The sequence below is a fragment of the Neomonachus schauinslandi genome, chromosome 11 (genome assembly GCF_002201575.2).
Source record: "Neomonachus schauinslandi chromosome 11, ASM220157v2, whole genome shotgun sequence".
NCBI lineage: Eukaryota > Metazoa > Chordata > Mammalia > Carnivora > Phocidae > Neomonachus > Neomonachus schauinslandi.
Window position 1 is genome coordinate 72,376,658 of NC_058413.1, and position 13,609 is coordinate 72,390,266.

Sequence of the window (13,609 nt, forward strand, 5' to 3'; positions counted from 1 at the left end):
GGCCATGCAGCATCTCCCTCTGAGACCAGCTCTCACAGAGGGGCCCACGGAGCTCTGTCAGCCCCGCTGAGGCCCAGGAATGCAGGGCATCAGTTGGGGTCCTTCCTTCCAACAGCTGCTTGGTCTTCCTGAGGAACTCGCGCCAAGAGGCCCCATGGCCCCAGTAACCGCCTGAGCCATCAGTGAGCAAGTCATGTAGCCACCGTGATTAGAAAAGCACTTCTCTCCCCACAAACCTCTCTGTAATCAGCAATGGGCGGACCAACACCCTCACAATAGTCATCATGAATCTGACTTCCAAAAAGGGGTCACTCCCTCGGGAACCAGGGCCGGGCTCACAGTGCCCTCAGAATACAATGCAGAACCTTTCTGGCAGGGCCAATGTGCATCAAAAACTCAGCTGGACTGCAAACAATTTGCATCCTTTCAGCGGGAACAGAACCGAGCCTGACCTTTCCCTCCAGGACCACTTCCCCGTTGCTGTTTCTAACTGGTGTAAAAAGCACTTGTAGTCATATTCCAATTAGAGCTCTTCCTTCGCTCAAACAGACCAATTAGTGCACCCTGTCTTCCCCCTCTCAAGAGTCTCTCAATCTTCAACCGACCCAGACAAAAAGCAGAAGCCATCGCGGAAGTGATTCAAGCAGGGAGCAGAGAGGAGGTAGAGAAGGTTGCGGGGGGGGGGGGGGGGGGAGAGAAGAGGGACACGGCCTCCCGGAGAGGGTGCCCAGCACCTCCTTGCGCTTCCCTCAGAGCAAGGCCACCTCCTGGCAAAGCAAGATAAACACCCAGTTTAAGGCTATTATCTCCTTTATTCGAAAAATAAATATTTCACTTTTGAGTCGACATATTTCAAATCACATTAAGCACAGAGAAGAAATACAGTCCCTTTGGAAATCGTGAACCACATGTAGGCAAAGAGTCATGTTCTAAACAATGGGGATGGGGTGAGCACTGATTCCAACTGATTCATGACCCAGAAGATTCCTCCTCTCACCAGGTGGAGCTACATTATCGATTTCAGGAGTGAAAAAGAAACACACACACACACTGCTTTGAAGTCTGAAAGGCACATGAAGTGGACCATAAGGTGTATGGCACATTCACTGATAAAACGTTCCCTATTCCCTCCCAGGGAAATTGGAGAAACTTTAATCAAGTCAAAGACCAGAGAAGACAGGGTGCTCCAGCTTAGAGCTCAGCATCAGGAAAAATCTCTGAATACGAAAGCCATTTTTCTTTCGCTTTCCCCCTCCCGGGCTTCGGCTCCCTGCTGGGGGAGTCTGCCCCCTGCGCTCACTCGGTGACGGTGGGGCGCGTGGCCACATACACGAACACCACGATCAGGAGCACAACCACGGCCAGCGTGGGCAGCACCACCGTGGTGATCTGCTGCCGGGCCTCCTGCATGGCCTGCTTCCGCTCCTTCTTGTCCTTGGACGTCTCCTTCTTGGGCTTGCCTTTGAGCTGCCGCATCTTTCCCGAGTAATGCTGGGAGGGTACGTCTGGAGAGGGTTTGGAAGGAAGGGCCACACTCCTCTGGTCAAGGTGCTGAACCTCCTGGGGAGAGAACGATGATTAAAAATGAACAGGGGGAAAGGAAAAAGAAACTATAAAGTGAAAGGCAACTGCTAACCTACAGCTCAGAAGACGGGGGCGGGGGGGGGGGTGGGAAGGAACAGGAGGGCCCATGTGACAGATGTCAGCCCCTCTATCTAGCGGGTGTGGCGGTGAGTGGGATGTACCCTGGGGCTCCAGCGCCCGCGGTGAACGGGGAGTGGGTCTCCAGCCTGCTCACTTAGGGTCTCTGTGCACGTGTGACATGGAAGGCCTGGAAAGCACATGGTCTCCACTCAGAGGAGAGGGGCACCTGCTCCCCTCACTGTTCTGAGTGCTGCAGCCTCCCCAGCCAGGCTTCAGTGGCCAGCTGCAGGCCACCTGCGGACTCCAGGCACGTGACTCCGTCTTGCCCAAGCCCTGGGCCTGATCACAGGCCAGCTCAGCCTCCCTGCAGCTAGAGAGAGCCCAGAGGCACGGGCTTCTCCGTCTCGGCACTGGTTCACCCATCCATCACACCTTCCTGAGCACCTCCCGTGTGCCGGGCACTGCTCGAGGAGCTGGGGACGAGGTGGAGCACTCTGTCCCACCCTCACGGCGCCCACGGTCTGGGGGTGCCCCGTGGGTTGCAGCAGAGTGGAGATCTGGGTCAGACAGACAACAGAGACTGGCTGAGCCTGCGGTCCGGCCGCCCACTCAAACTAGGATTCTGGTACATTCTGTGCCCTGAGGAGGTGCTCAGGTGGTGAAGCCGTGCTGTCAGGGGCCTGGGAATAAATTACAAACCTGTTACAAAACCTCGTCTGGAGCAACAGCTCCAGACAAGTCGGATTCTTAGCTCTTTGGCTGACAATGAGATTGAGAAGGTGTCTGGCGCCTCTCAGGGTCCCCAGAACGGCCAGAGGACCAGGCTCAGGAAATGAGCAGGACGAGGGAGCCAGCGCGGCCATAACCAGAGGCCAACTCACACCATGTCACCACCCGGACCCTGCCACTGGAGCACGAGGTGCTGAGGCCCCCACCGCGGTCCCTGGTGCCACCGCGGTCACTGTCCGGGATGAACTGCCGAGCGCCTGGCTTCTCTGCACCACCAGCTCCCATGTGCATCAGACTCGGGATGCCCCCAGCCCAGCCTCTGAGTCTCTACTGTAGGTGGAGTGTTTTCTAAACACGGCCAAGAGGTGGCGGCTGGGTACTGGACAAAAAAGACATCCGTCCATCACGGTATCCCGGGACTAGGACGGAGTTAGATGCTCTCGGAGGCAGGGGGGCAGTACTCTTCGAACAAAGGGACTTTTGTAACACGATCTTGTGTGTGCAGTTTTGTCCCAGGGCAGTGGGTGGCCTGTCACCACGCTGATGAGGAAGATGGCATTTACACCTAAGTGACCACGTTAAATGGCAGAATCTGGAAAGGGGCTTCTGAGACAGGAGAGGTCTTGTATGAGACCTAACTGTTGGCAGAGGGATGTTCATCTCCTACCAGTCCTCTCATCGCATGTGGACCCGGGATTTTTGTCTGTATTAGCCACATTGGGTAGAGTTTCTTATGGTGCAAGATGACCAATTTTCGTGCACTGGGATGGCATAAGGCCAGCCAAAGGCAAATATTAAAGTTCAGGGCAGCCCTATTTTGGCAAGTGTACAATTTCCATTAGGCTTTTTAAAATACTCACTAGTACTCCCTTGCCACCTGACAAGTGTAGGAATCCCTGCTTTACCAGTTCTCCTTTCCGAGTCTTTCCCAGAACACTCAAACGGACCTGAGGTGAAACCCAGGACATCCCACTGACCAGCTGAACGGCTGCGGGCAGGTCCCTTCACCTCACCGGGCCCCACTGTCATCAGCTGAACAATCTGAGCAGCTTCTGTCACAGAGGCTGACCGTGAGCACTGGAAAGGGCCCACGTCCACGGTGCTCTGGCCGCCCACGGGGGCGCAGGACAGGCCGCGAGCCAGGCAGAGCCGGCTTCCTCTCCCCACAGCTCACCTGCCCGCCACCCCGGGCAGCCTCCCTGAGCTTCTCTACGCCCCGGCTACCCCCTGGGAGGGGCTAAGCACGGCGGCGTGCCCCTCAGCGGACATGCTGAGGACAAGACAAGAACCTGTAACGCGGCGCGTGGCGTGGACAAGGCACTCAGTGCCTCTTAGCTGCCGGATGGAACAGCCTTAATATCCCCGTTTGAGAGGTGAGGAGACCAAGGAGCAGGAGAAGAACTGTGCTGTCACGGGTCACGCAGTCTGTAAACAGCATCAGCAGGGGCAGCATCCCCTGCCGGCTCTGCAACCACACTCCCTCCGTCCCCGACATGGCCTCACAAAACTGTTTACAAAGACACAAGCATTAGCCGCCCTCTGATCTGCAGCTCTTACCCCGTGGAGTTAATGGCCTGTCGGTCTATGAAAAATGGAGGGGCCACTGTTGCCGCTCGCAGGACCCCTCACGGGGCCGGGCACGGGCAGGCAGCCCCGGAGCCCGGGGTGGCGAGGGCCCTGGCAGCTCTGGCTCACAGCACGGGCCCTGACTTTGGGCCTGCTCCTTCAGCGGCTGTCTGCACCCCCACCTTAGCTCTCAGGGGCAACAGCCTCCATGGTGACCAGCTCTTGACGTCTGCGAGATGCATTCAGAAGTTCCTGGAGGCTTAGGAAAAAAGCCTCAAGTTGCTGGGGACAATACAGGTCTGGTCAGGATGTGAAGGACGCACATGCAGGCCTGACTTCTGGGCCCTCCGCTAGGCTACAGTGGGCAGCCTCCCTGCTTTCACTCACCTATGCCATGGGCCTCAAGCCACAGCCCCACGCTCTCCCCAGGGCCCAAGAATCAGGGACAACATCTCTGAGATGACACCGGAGGAGAAGGAAGGGGGCCAGGGGGGACAAAAGTGGGATAGAACAGCAGGAGTGGAAGGAACCAGGAGGAGAGTGTGGGATGGACCTAGAGAGGGCAGAGGCCAGGTCATCCGGGGGCTCACAGGCCACAGTAAGGAGCCACGTTTTTATTCCAAGAGCAGCACGAGGTCCTGAAGGCCTTCACACAGGGAGGCACGGGCTTTCAAAAGCTCCCTCGAGCTGGCCCGTGGACAGCAGGGCATGGGGGAATGAAAAGGGAGGCTCCTGGAGCAGGCCGGGGTGCGAGGGGGATGGTTCCGTCTGGGAGAGGGAGTGGTGACCCGGAGGAGGGTGCAGTCAGGCCATACTTTGGGGGCACAGCTGACAGAAATCACAGGAGGCGAACCTAAAGTTGGGAGCTTGAGCAGCTTGCTGGGTGGTGATCCTGCCTCACGAGCTGACGGAGAAGGGGCAGACTTGAGAAAGAACAGTAAGTGCTCGGCTCACACCGATCCATGGGCGAGGATGCCTATTGGACATCGCCATGGAAATATCAAGGAGGCGGCTGGAGCAACGAGTCAGGAGCTCGTTCGGGGCTGCAGATCTATATTCGGAAGTCATCACCTCTTGGACAAGGTGAGCTCACGGAAGGCAAGGCAGACGGAGAAACGGGCTCGGCTGGGCCCCCGCAGCACGGGACGGTCAGAGGGCGGGTAGGGGACGAGCAAGCGAAGAAGCTTGCAGAGAAGAGGCAAGTGAAGGGGAGAAGCAGAACAGAAAGTCCTGGTGACCACGAGAGTCAAGAAGGGCACTGCTTCCCAATGCTCCTGAGAGCCTCTGCTGGTGTTGGCAACGTGAAGGTCGGACATGAGTGACCTTGGCGGAGCGAGAGGGGAGGGTTCAGACTAGGGCGTCTACAGCGTCGTCCACAAACTCTTGCTCCTCTGAGAGAAGCCTGCGCTAGAAGGCAAGTGAACACTCCGCTTCCCTCGCCGACAACGTTCTGCCATGAAGAACAGTCAGCGGGATGGAGGCGTCGTGCACAGCTGCCCGGCATCCTGGCGCAAGCTCCCGAATCCCGGGAGGACTCGTGATACACAGCTCCAGGCCGGCACCCTGACCAGCACCGGCCTGGACAACTGGTCTGAGGTCGCGCGGGGAGCCCGTGCGCAGGCGGGACAGGAACTGACGCTGAAAACGTGGGGACATCTGGGCGAGCAAGCGGAGGGCCCAGAAGGGCCGCTTTGCCCTGGAGAGACGCAAAGGCACAACCTCGAATCCAACGGGCGGCAGGCGAAGAAGACGGGACGGGAGGAGACAGGTCTGTACTGTGCAGTAGGAATGAGAGGCTTGGACTTTCTGCGTGAAATGGGAGAAGTCTGAGGAGTTGGGAGGTAGGCTGGAGGAAAGAGAGGGCATGAAATAACCATCCTGGAGGATAGAAAAGCAAACTCAGCAGGGACACATCAGCCCTTCTGGTTAAAGTTTGTACATGCTTCATATCCAGGACTTGCCTCCTTCTGGACCATCAGGACCACCTCGCCACACACGCTCTGACCTCCGCTCACCGGACCAGGTGAGGTGGCCTGCGGGACCACGGCTGGCTCATCCAGGCTTGGCCAGAACCTCTGAAATGTGTGGCTTGCCTCAAAAAATTGAGCTGGGTCCACAGGCCTCTATTTCAGAAATCTATGCTAAGAAACATTAAGGGACACTGAAGTTGGACAATCACACAGATGTAGCCACGTGGGGAGCCACCTGATGCCACGTGCGAAAGACACCAGGGAAAGCCGGGTGGGGGAGAGCAGACGGGCAGAGGGAACTGCTCTCCTGTCCTTCTGGTGGAATCCCCGTACAGCCCGGCGCTACAAGGCTCTGGTCCTTCCAGGACACTGACATTTTCTATCTTCTGGTGGTTGGTACCTCTTTTACCCGGAGCTAGCTTCCAGTGAAAAGAGCCCTGGCTACAATAACTGCTCCAGTTTCAGCCACGAGGAGTCCAAAGCCCTGCCTCTGTCACAAAATCAGGGAGTAGCCGAGTCCAAGGTCAACCGCATCTGTCTGACTCCGAAGCCTGAACAGTCGCCGCCCACCTGTGCCTCCTCACCCCCCATCTCCCTTACCCACTCCCCACTCTGGGGCCACATCGTTGCTTACCAGCCCCTCACAGAGAGGACACCGAAGACGGAGCTCACACTGTGTGGTCTGACTTCTTCCCAGCAAGCCGCGCGGGCACGAAGGAGAAACCACTAACACAGTTCTAGCCTTACAACTGTAACTGCCACCTGGTCCCCCTGCCCCCAGCCCCCCAACCCCGGGAAACGGAAGACTTCACAAACGCTTGAGTCCCACCCGATTCTAATGAAACTCCGCCTGCTCTGCCCCCTCCCCCACCAATGCCAGCCCACGGCAACTGGTCAGCACTGCAACATTCCCACTGGTCCCAAAGGCTGGGTGGGGACACAGCCTTTCGTACAGAATCGTTTTAAGTTCACGATTTTCTCTGATGATAGCCTTCCAGCGTTTTATATATATATGTATACACACACATGCTTGTGTAGATACACGCTTACTGAGTTTTCAATGGGTATTTTTTCCAGGTTAGAGCTCATAATGTACATAGAGTGCTGAACCCTAACGGAGAAACAGCCAGGAGCAGAGGTAAGAATGAGGGTGGGAAACCAGGTCTGACCCTCAGCTCGGCCACGTCCAGTCACACAGCCTTGGGCAAGTTACTTAATCTCTCATGCCCTGACTTTCCTCCTCTGTAAAATGGGGTAAGAAAACCTGCTTTGTAGAGGTGCTGAAAAAATTAGGAAGGACGTATTATCTGCAGGATCTCGTACATTAACAGGCCGTGCCGGATGCTCAGTGAACGGCAGAGAGTAACCTGCTCTCCAGGGAGGTCCGTCCCGTGGAGATGCACATAAAGGGAGGAACCACCAGGGAATTCTGCATGTTGTTTTTGTTTCTGAGCCGTATAACCTGTGGATGATGGAATCCCCCAGTTTTTTCTCTCTTGCCTGCTGAAAGCTACCAGTCACCAATCTGGTGGTGGGCAGGTGGGTTCAAGGGTCTGATGGGAGAAGGTTGGTTTGGGTTGAGGGAAGATTCAGGATTACACAGATCACTGCCAAGTCTCATATTCCAGAACTCCTAACCCTTCCCTGCTCAAGGTAGCAGGCGGTCACCACCAGCCCCACGTGGCTCCAATATTAGAAATGTGGTTGTGGTCCAAACAGGACTGTCCTGGGGTGTAAAATACACACCAGACTTTGAAGACTTAGTAAAAAAAAAATAACGTAAAATGTGTCACTTAAATTTTTATGCTGATTCATGTTGAAACGAGACTTTGATAATATATCAAAATATAATAGTTCATAATGAATTCTCATTCATGTTGAAATGACAATACTATTAATTTCACCTGTTTTCCGTTTACTGCTTCTACTAGAAAAGTGTGTACTTCTATGTATGGCTCACATTACCCTGCCCCTGGACAGCGCTGTGCCCGCCCCGTGCAATAAGGAGCAGCACAGCCGGAGCAGCTTTCTGCGTCTCAGCCTCAACCCCCAACGGTGAGGGCTCCGCAGATTTACAGCCAGCCCTAATAGATCTCCCCAGCCGTACCACACCCCGCGTGAGCCCCAGCCACCCAGGTACCTGAGCTCCCGCCCTGCACACGCACACCTCCGTGCCAACAGAGCACCCCTGCAGGAGGCCCCCTCCCCCTGCACCGTCGCCAGCCTGTTGCGCCCTCTCTCATCCTCGGCCAGCCCCTGTGCGTGACCAGCAGCAGCCTCCCCCGACTGAAGCCCTGGGTCCCTCCTCGGCGTGGTCTCAGCACTCAGTGTCTGCCCCTCCTACAGCGCTGACCAGAGGCCCATGACCAGCTGGGGCTCCGACGTCCCCACTGCGCTGTGCGCTCCTGGGGGATGGCAACTGTGTCTTGCTAGTACAATTATTCCCCTGGCTTGGCATGGCGCCTCTCACATAACAGGTGCTCAGCAAACACCTGCTGGATTCACTATCACAGCTCGAACGGTCTAACGAGCTGTTCATCTTCCATACTAACCACAGAGTTATAGCAGAAAATTCTACAGCACGGTAGGAAAAGTTATAGCAGGAAAGAATAAAATAGCTAGCTGCCACTTCTAAACGCTCAGTTCATTCTCAACACAGTCTTGCAAGATTGGTATTCTTTACCCCCATTTTACACGAAGACACTGAGCTTCAGAAAAGTATGATGACTTGCCCAAGATCAGATACTATTAGGGAACCAGCAGTCTCAACCCCAGTGTAAAATCCATACATAGGCACTCGTTAAGTATTTACGGAATGAACAGAATGAGGATTTGAACTCACACCTAATTCCAAAGCCCTCCCATCCTGTTGCTGTGACCCCATGACGCCTCCCAGGGGCCCCCACAAAGAAGACGAGCAGCTCTCACTTCCTGAAGACCCTCTGTCAGGCTACCACACTAAAGCCATCTACAAACACGCAGAGCTCATGTGGGCTTTAATCCCATTTTGCAGACAAGGGAGCTGGGGCTTCGAGAAGGCTCCAGGTAGTAAGTCAGCAGTGCAGCTGGATTCACCTAGCTCTAGCTGGCTCGAGAACTGTGCTCCCCCACTCCACCCAGCCGCCCCCGGGTGGCCGGACATGCCCCAGAAGCACAAGGTGATGGGATGCAGACTCAAGAGTCCCTACTTGGTTCCTGCCCATCTGCTCTAGAGGCCGAGGACTCAGGGAGTGTGTGTGGGAGGGAACACAGGCCCTCCTGGGCTCGTCTCACCTGGCATTGGATAAAGCCTGTTTCCTACAGCCAGACTTGTCCTGATTCCTGAAAAGCATCACCGCACGCCCGCCCCGGGCTGGGCCTCGGACCTGGGTTCAAGGATGCACCGTATCGGGTCTGAATTGTCCCCGTGGGCCAGGCTGCTCTGATGTCGCCTGTCTTCACTGCTGTTTTCACCTGATGTCCCAGGCTGCTGGAGGGATGCCCGCCGAGGACAGCGCGACCTGGCCCGGCGACAGTGTTAGGCAGCTGCGAACTGGACATCCGCACACAATCAAGGTGAGTACGGAAGCCAGGCCCCAGTGGTGGCTCCCCACGGGAGACCGCCTGTCTAGTTTCCACGCTGGCCACCTTTTCTCAGGTGCCACGGCTCTCCTGCCTTCGGCAAAGGCAGTTGCAGGTGCTTTCGGAGAAAATGGCTGCATTTTTCTCGTCCTTGGAAAGCAGGCATGCCAAGGAATGAACAACACGTCCGAACAGTGTATGTGGCGGGGTGTCTACCACCCCTTCTGGTGGCTGCGCCATTACCCTAACAGGAAGCACTAGAAGGGCTAAACTGCTTCGTGCCTGGCGCCGTGAGGCTGGGGAAGCTGGCCTGGGTTCAGGGAAACATAAGCTGCGGGCTTGAGGGCAGCAGTTCTGTGGTTCCTCAAGTGCGCCTGCTTCATCTTACGTCCCTGGTGGTCAGCCATAATGGGCCTGTGATCACTTCACTCCAGTGTGCCGCAGAGAGTGGGGGCAGGGGGTGGGCAGGCTGCCAGGAGACTTGTGCAGGATGGGCCTCCTGACACCCGCTAAGCACCGGCTGATAACCTGAGCGCCTTCCCCGGGAACACAGACCTGAACACAGTGACAGACACAGGCCCACAGGCTCCAGCCGCCCCCCGCCCCCCACCCCCCAGCTGCTGACGGGCCACAGAGGTTTGGGGGGAGCTTTCCACCTGATGGCCGGCAGGGTGAGGATCAGAGCTACCGACAGACAGAAGCGAGCGGACACACACACATGCACGCAGTTCTCTCACCAAGGGCAGAAGGGAGAAGAAAGTAGGTAATTTGGTGGAGGCAGTATCGGCTAGTCTGAATAAAAACCCAAGAACACAAAAGAGCCTTCGGGCAGGTTGCTGAATAACACAGACATGAAAAGCTACAGTTCTCGCTAAACTAGCTAAGTCCCGTTCCTATGGCACACTGGAGTTTACAAGTGCCTTCCTGTGCATTATCCGTTTCACCCCCACAGTAACTGTGCACGTTACATGTTATGGTCCTTACTTAACAAGAAGGAGCACACGGAGCAGTTAAGCTCATGTCAGGGTTTCCATCCTTGTCCTGGCACTTTTAGGGTCTGTGGCCCTGGGCAAGTAACTCTCAGACTTCCGATTATTCTCTCTATAAACCAGGGATAAAAGTACCTGTCATTCAAATATGTTTTGAGCACCTACTATATGTCGGGGGATAGAATGGGGATACAGCTATGAACGAGACAGGCAGAAGGCTGCCTTTGGGTAGTTTACGAGGACACGGGGAGACAGGCAACCAACAGATGAACAGAACGTGTGTCAGATGATGCTATGTGTGGTAGAGAATAGAAAGGGGAGGGGTGGTAGAGAGGCGGCACGCTGAGAGTCATCCACCAAGGAAGGCTTCCTGAGAAAGTGACTTTGGACCAGAGACTCTAGGAAGTGAGGAAGTGACCTGAGCAGATTCTTGGAAAGACCTTCCAGACAGGGCAGAGCATGTGCAAAGGCCCGAGCGTAGCCCACACCCCAGAGGCAGCGCAGCAGCCAGCAGGGCTGGAGAGGGCAGAGGGGAGCATGCAGAGGTGAGGCCAGAGAGGGAGATGGGGGCCACCAGAGGGCTCGGCCTGTCATTACACAACTGGCTGCAGGGGGACAGAGCTGAGGCAAGACTGGTGAAGGTGCCTGGGCATTATCCAGGTGAGACGCGGTGTGGCATGGTCCAGGGAAGGTGCAGACATGGTGAAAAGTGGTCAGATACCGAGTGCGCTTTGGAGGCAGAGGCAACACGATTCACCAGCAGACCGGAACTGGAGTGTGAAAAGAGAAACGGACGAAGGCCTGAGGATGGGGAAGAACAGAGGGGCCGTGGAGGCACGTGGGGAAGAGGCGAGGCAGGCTGTGTGGGGGTATGGGAAGCTAGGATGCATCGAGTTGGAGATCCTAGCGGAGCCAGTGAGCAGGCAGCAGGATGCAGGAGTCTGGTCCGGGGTGCGAGCCGGGCTGGAGGCAGGAACGTGGGGCTGGAGGCGCTGAAGGCCACGAGGCTGGGGAGTGAGTGCAGACAGGGCCGGGGGCCGGGATGGAGCCCTGGGGTGATGTAAGGCTTCGATCCGGGAGGACAGAAGAGGAACCAGCAAGACAGACTGAAAATATGTGAAAGGAGGAAGACCAGGAAGACCAGGGTGTCCTGGGAGGCGAGTGCAGAAAGTACTCTAATATTTGGTCACAAGTAGGTTTCGGGGGAGAGATGAGGAGGAATCAGTGTTACGAGTAGGTCCCAGAGGGGAAGGGGGCAGAGAGGATGGAGACCACCAGTAGGCAACTCTTCTCAGGACAGGGCTTGGAGGCCGAGTGTCTGCGCTGCAATCCCAGCCCTGGGATTTCGGGCAAGATGCTCGATCTTCCCAGGCCTCCGATTTCTCATCTGAGAAATGGGGATAAAAATCGTACCTAATGAACTGATGAGAATAATGCCTGGTACATACATACTACAGAAACAGCAAGAGCAACATCCTTAGTATTATTAAAAGAGGGTCAGAGTTAGGGGCTAGGAGGACAAGAGTTTGGCTCTGTGTGTAGGTAGTTAGGGCAGTTACAGAATGTTCGTATCGTAGGGGGAAGTGCACCAGGACAAGGAAGTAAAAAGAACTGACGGAAGCACCCCTGGGGGAGACAGAGCGGGATCAGGGCCACCAGCGTGGTGCTGGGAGCAGGCCTAAGTTCTCCAGTGACTGCCACTGTTGTGCATGAAACAGGAAGAAGGAGGCAGGAAGGCGGAGGAGATGTCGGACGTCTGACGAGCGAGTAGCTATGACACAGTTGTCCCCAAGGGGGACAAAGGCAGCCGAGGATCATCGTGTGACCACAGCAGCATGCGGCGCACCTGCAGCCACAGATCACAGATCCTAACGCGAGGAGAGTCGGGTGGCGCCAAATGAGCAGGTGCGTGTACGGGGCGGGGGGCGGGGGCAGGGTGGAGGACGTTAGACTGAACCAGGGTGGGGGCTTTTCAGGCCAGTGTGACCAAGTGAGAAAAGGAGGTGAGGACCGTATGAGATTACAGAAGCGAAGCACTCGGCGTAGGCCCTGGCACCCCAAACCCCACGGTTGCCCTGCCCGCGGCGTCCCCCTCCCACCACGCCCGCCTCCCCTCCGCCCCCAACACACACAGAGCTCCGGTTCTGAAAGCCCTGCTGATGCTCAACTCTGCTCCGTCTTCGGAGCTGCATCCCTCTTTTTGGTTCAAGTTACAGTCACATTTCTCAGGATAACATGTGACAAGATGACACCTCTCCTGCTGGACTCCAGGAAAGCAGAGACGCCTGCGTGAATGCAGGCCGGTCCCCACTTGCTTCCTCCAAGAACCAGCGACAGAGGCTCTTCCAGCCCCGAGGAAACAGTGCCCTTCCAGGGCCTGCCCTTCGACGACGCGAAACTCTCAAGGTGCTCAACAGCCAGCTCCTCTCACGCCCACAGAGGAGGACAGAGAGGAAGCAGGGCCTTTGACGGGTCTTGTTATTTAACTGTGGACAGTCCACTGTGCTTCTTTAATGAGGAGTCAGAGAGAAACTCACAGCGACCAGCAACTTTGGTCCAGCACAGCCACTTGGTTTAAAACCAGCTGACCTGACACAAATCCAACCAGAGAGAGGAAAAAAAAAAAAAAAACAACCTCAAGAGAAAAGAAGTAATTTGAAATTCCTGCAAGAGGGTTGAGAACAATGGCTTTTGAGATGCACAGAGCGCAACACAGTTAACAACAGTGCACATCATAGGGCCTGAGACCAAAGTCCTACAAGGGACTATGGAGGCTTACGGCAAGCAACCATCCTGTTTTATGTCATTAGAGAAAATGCCCACTGCGAACCACTAATTTCCCAATCAGCTCATTGGCCGTGACCCACAGCTGATAAACACTGGATTGAGAAGGCCTCCCTGCAGTGAGGGCCGCTAAACGGTTAAATCCCATTTCCCAATGGAGTTGTGCCAACACAGGGTCCAGAGGTCCTTCTATCAGAGAACTTAAGCTGCGGGCTGAAAATTCCTGGTCAGTTGTGCTCTGGAAGGCAGAACCTGAACAGATGACAGAAGACTGCTACTTCTGGAGGAGGGAGCTCTCTATCTCTAGGGGAAACCAAGAGACAAATGGGATGGGAGTCAGAAATCAGACGGAAGAGATGGACCCAG

The 13,609-nt window shown here is 55.8% G+C and overlaps 1 long non-coding RNA gene across 4 annotated transcripts in view; it reads right to left on the reverse strand.

Moving 5' to 3' along the window:
* LOC110570985 overlaps positions 1-13,609 on the reverse strand; it is a 68,031-nt gene that overhangs the window by 10,859 nt on the left and 43,563 nt on the right. For 3 of the 4 annotated variants that reach the window (XR_002479757.1, XR_006540932.1, XR_002479758.1), the window contains exon 3: positions 793-1,560. This is a non-coding gene — a long non-coding RNA (uncharacterized LOC110570985). Of the gene's footprint in view, positions 1-792; positions 1,561-13,609 lie in introns of those variants that run through there. The other variant, XR_006540933.1, reaches the window with a different exon arrangement.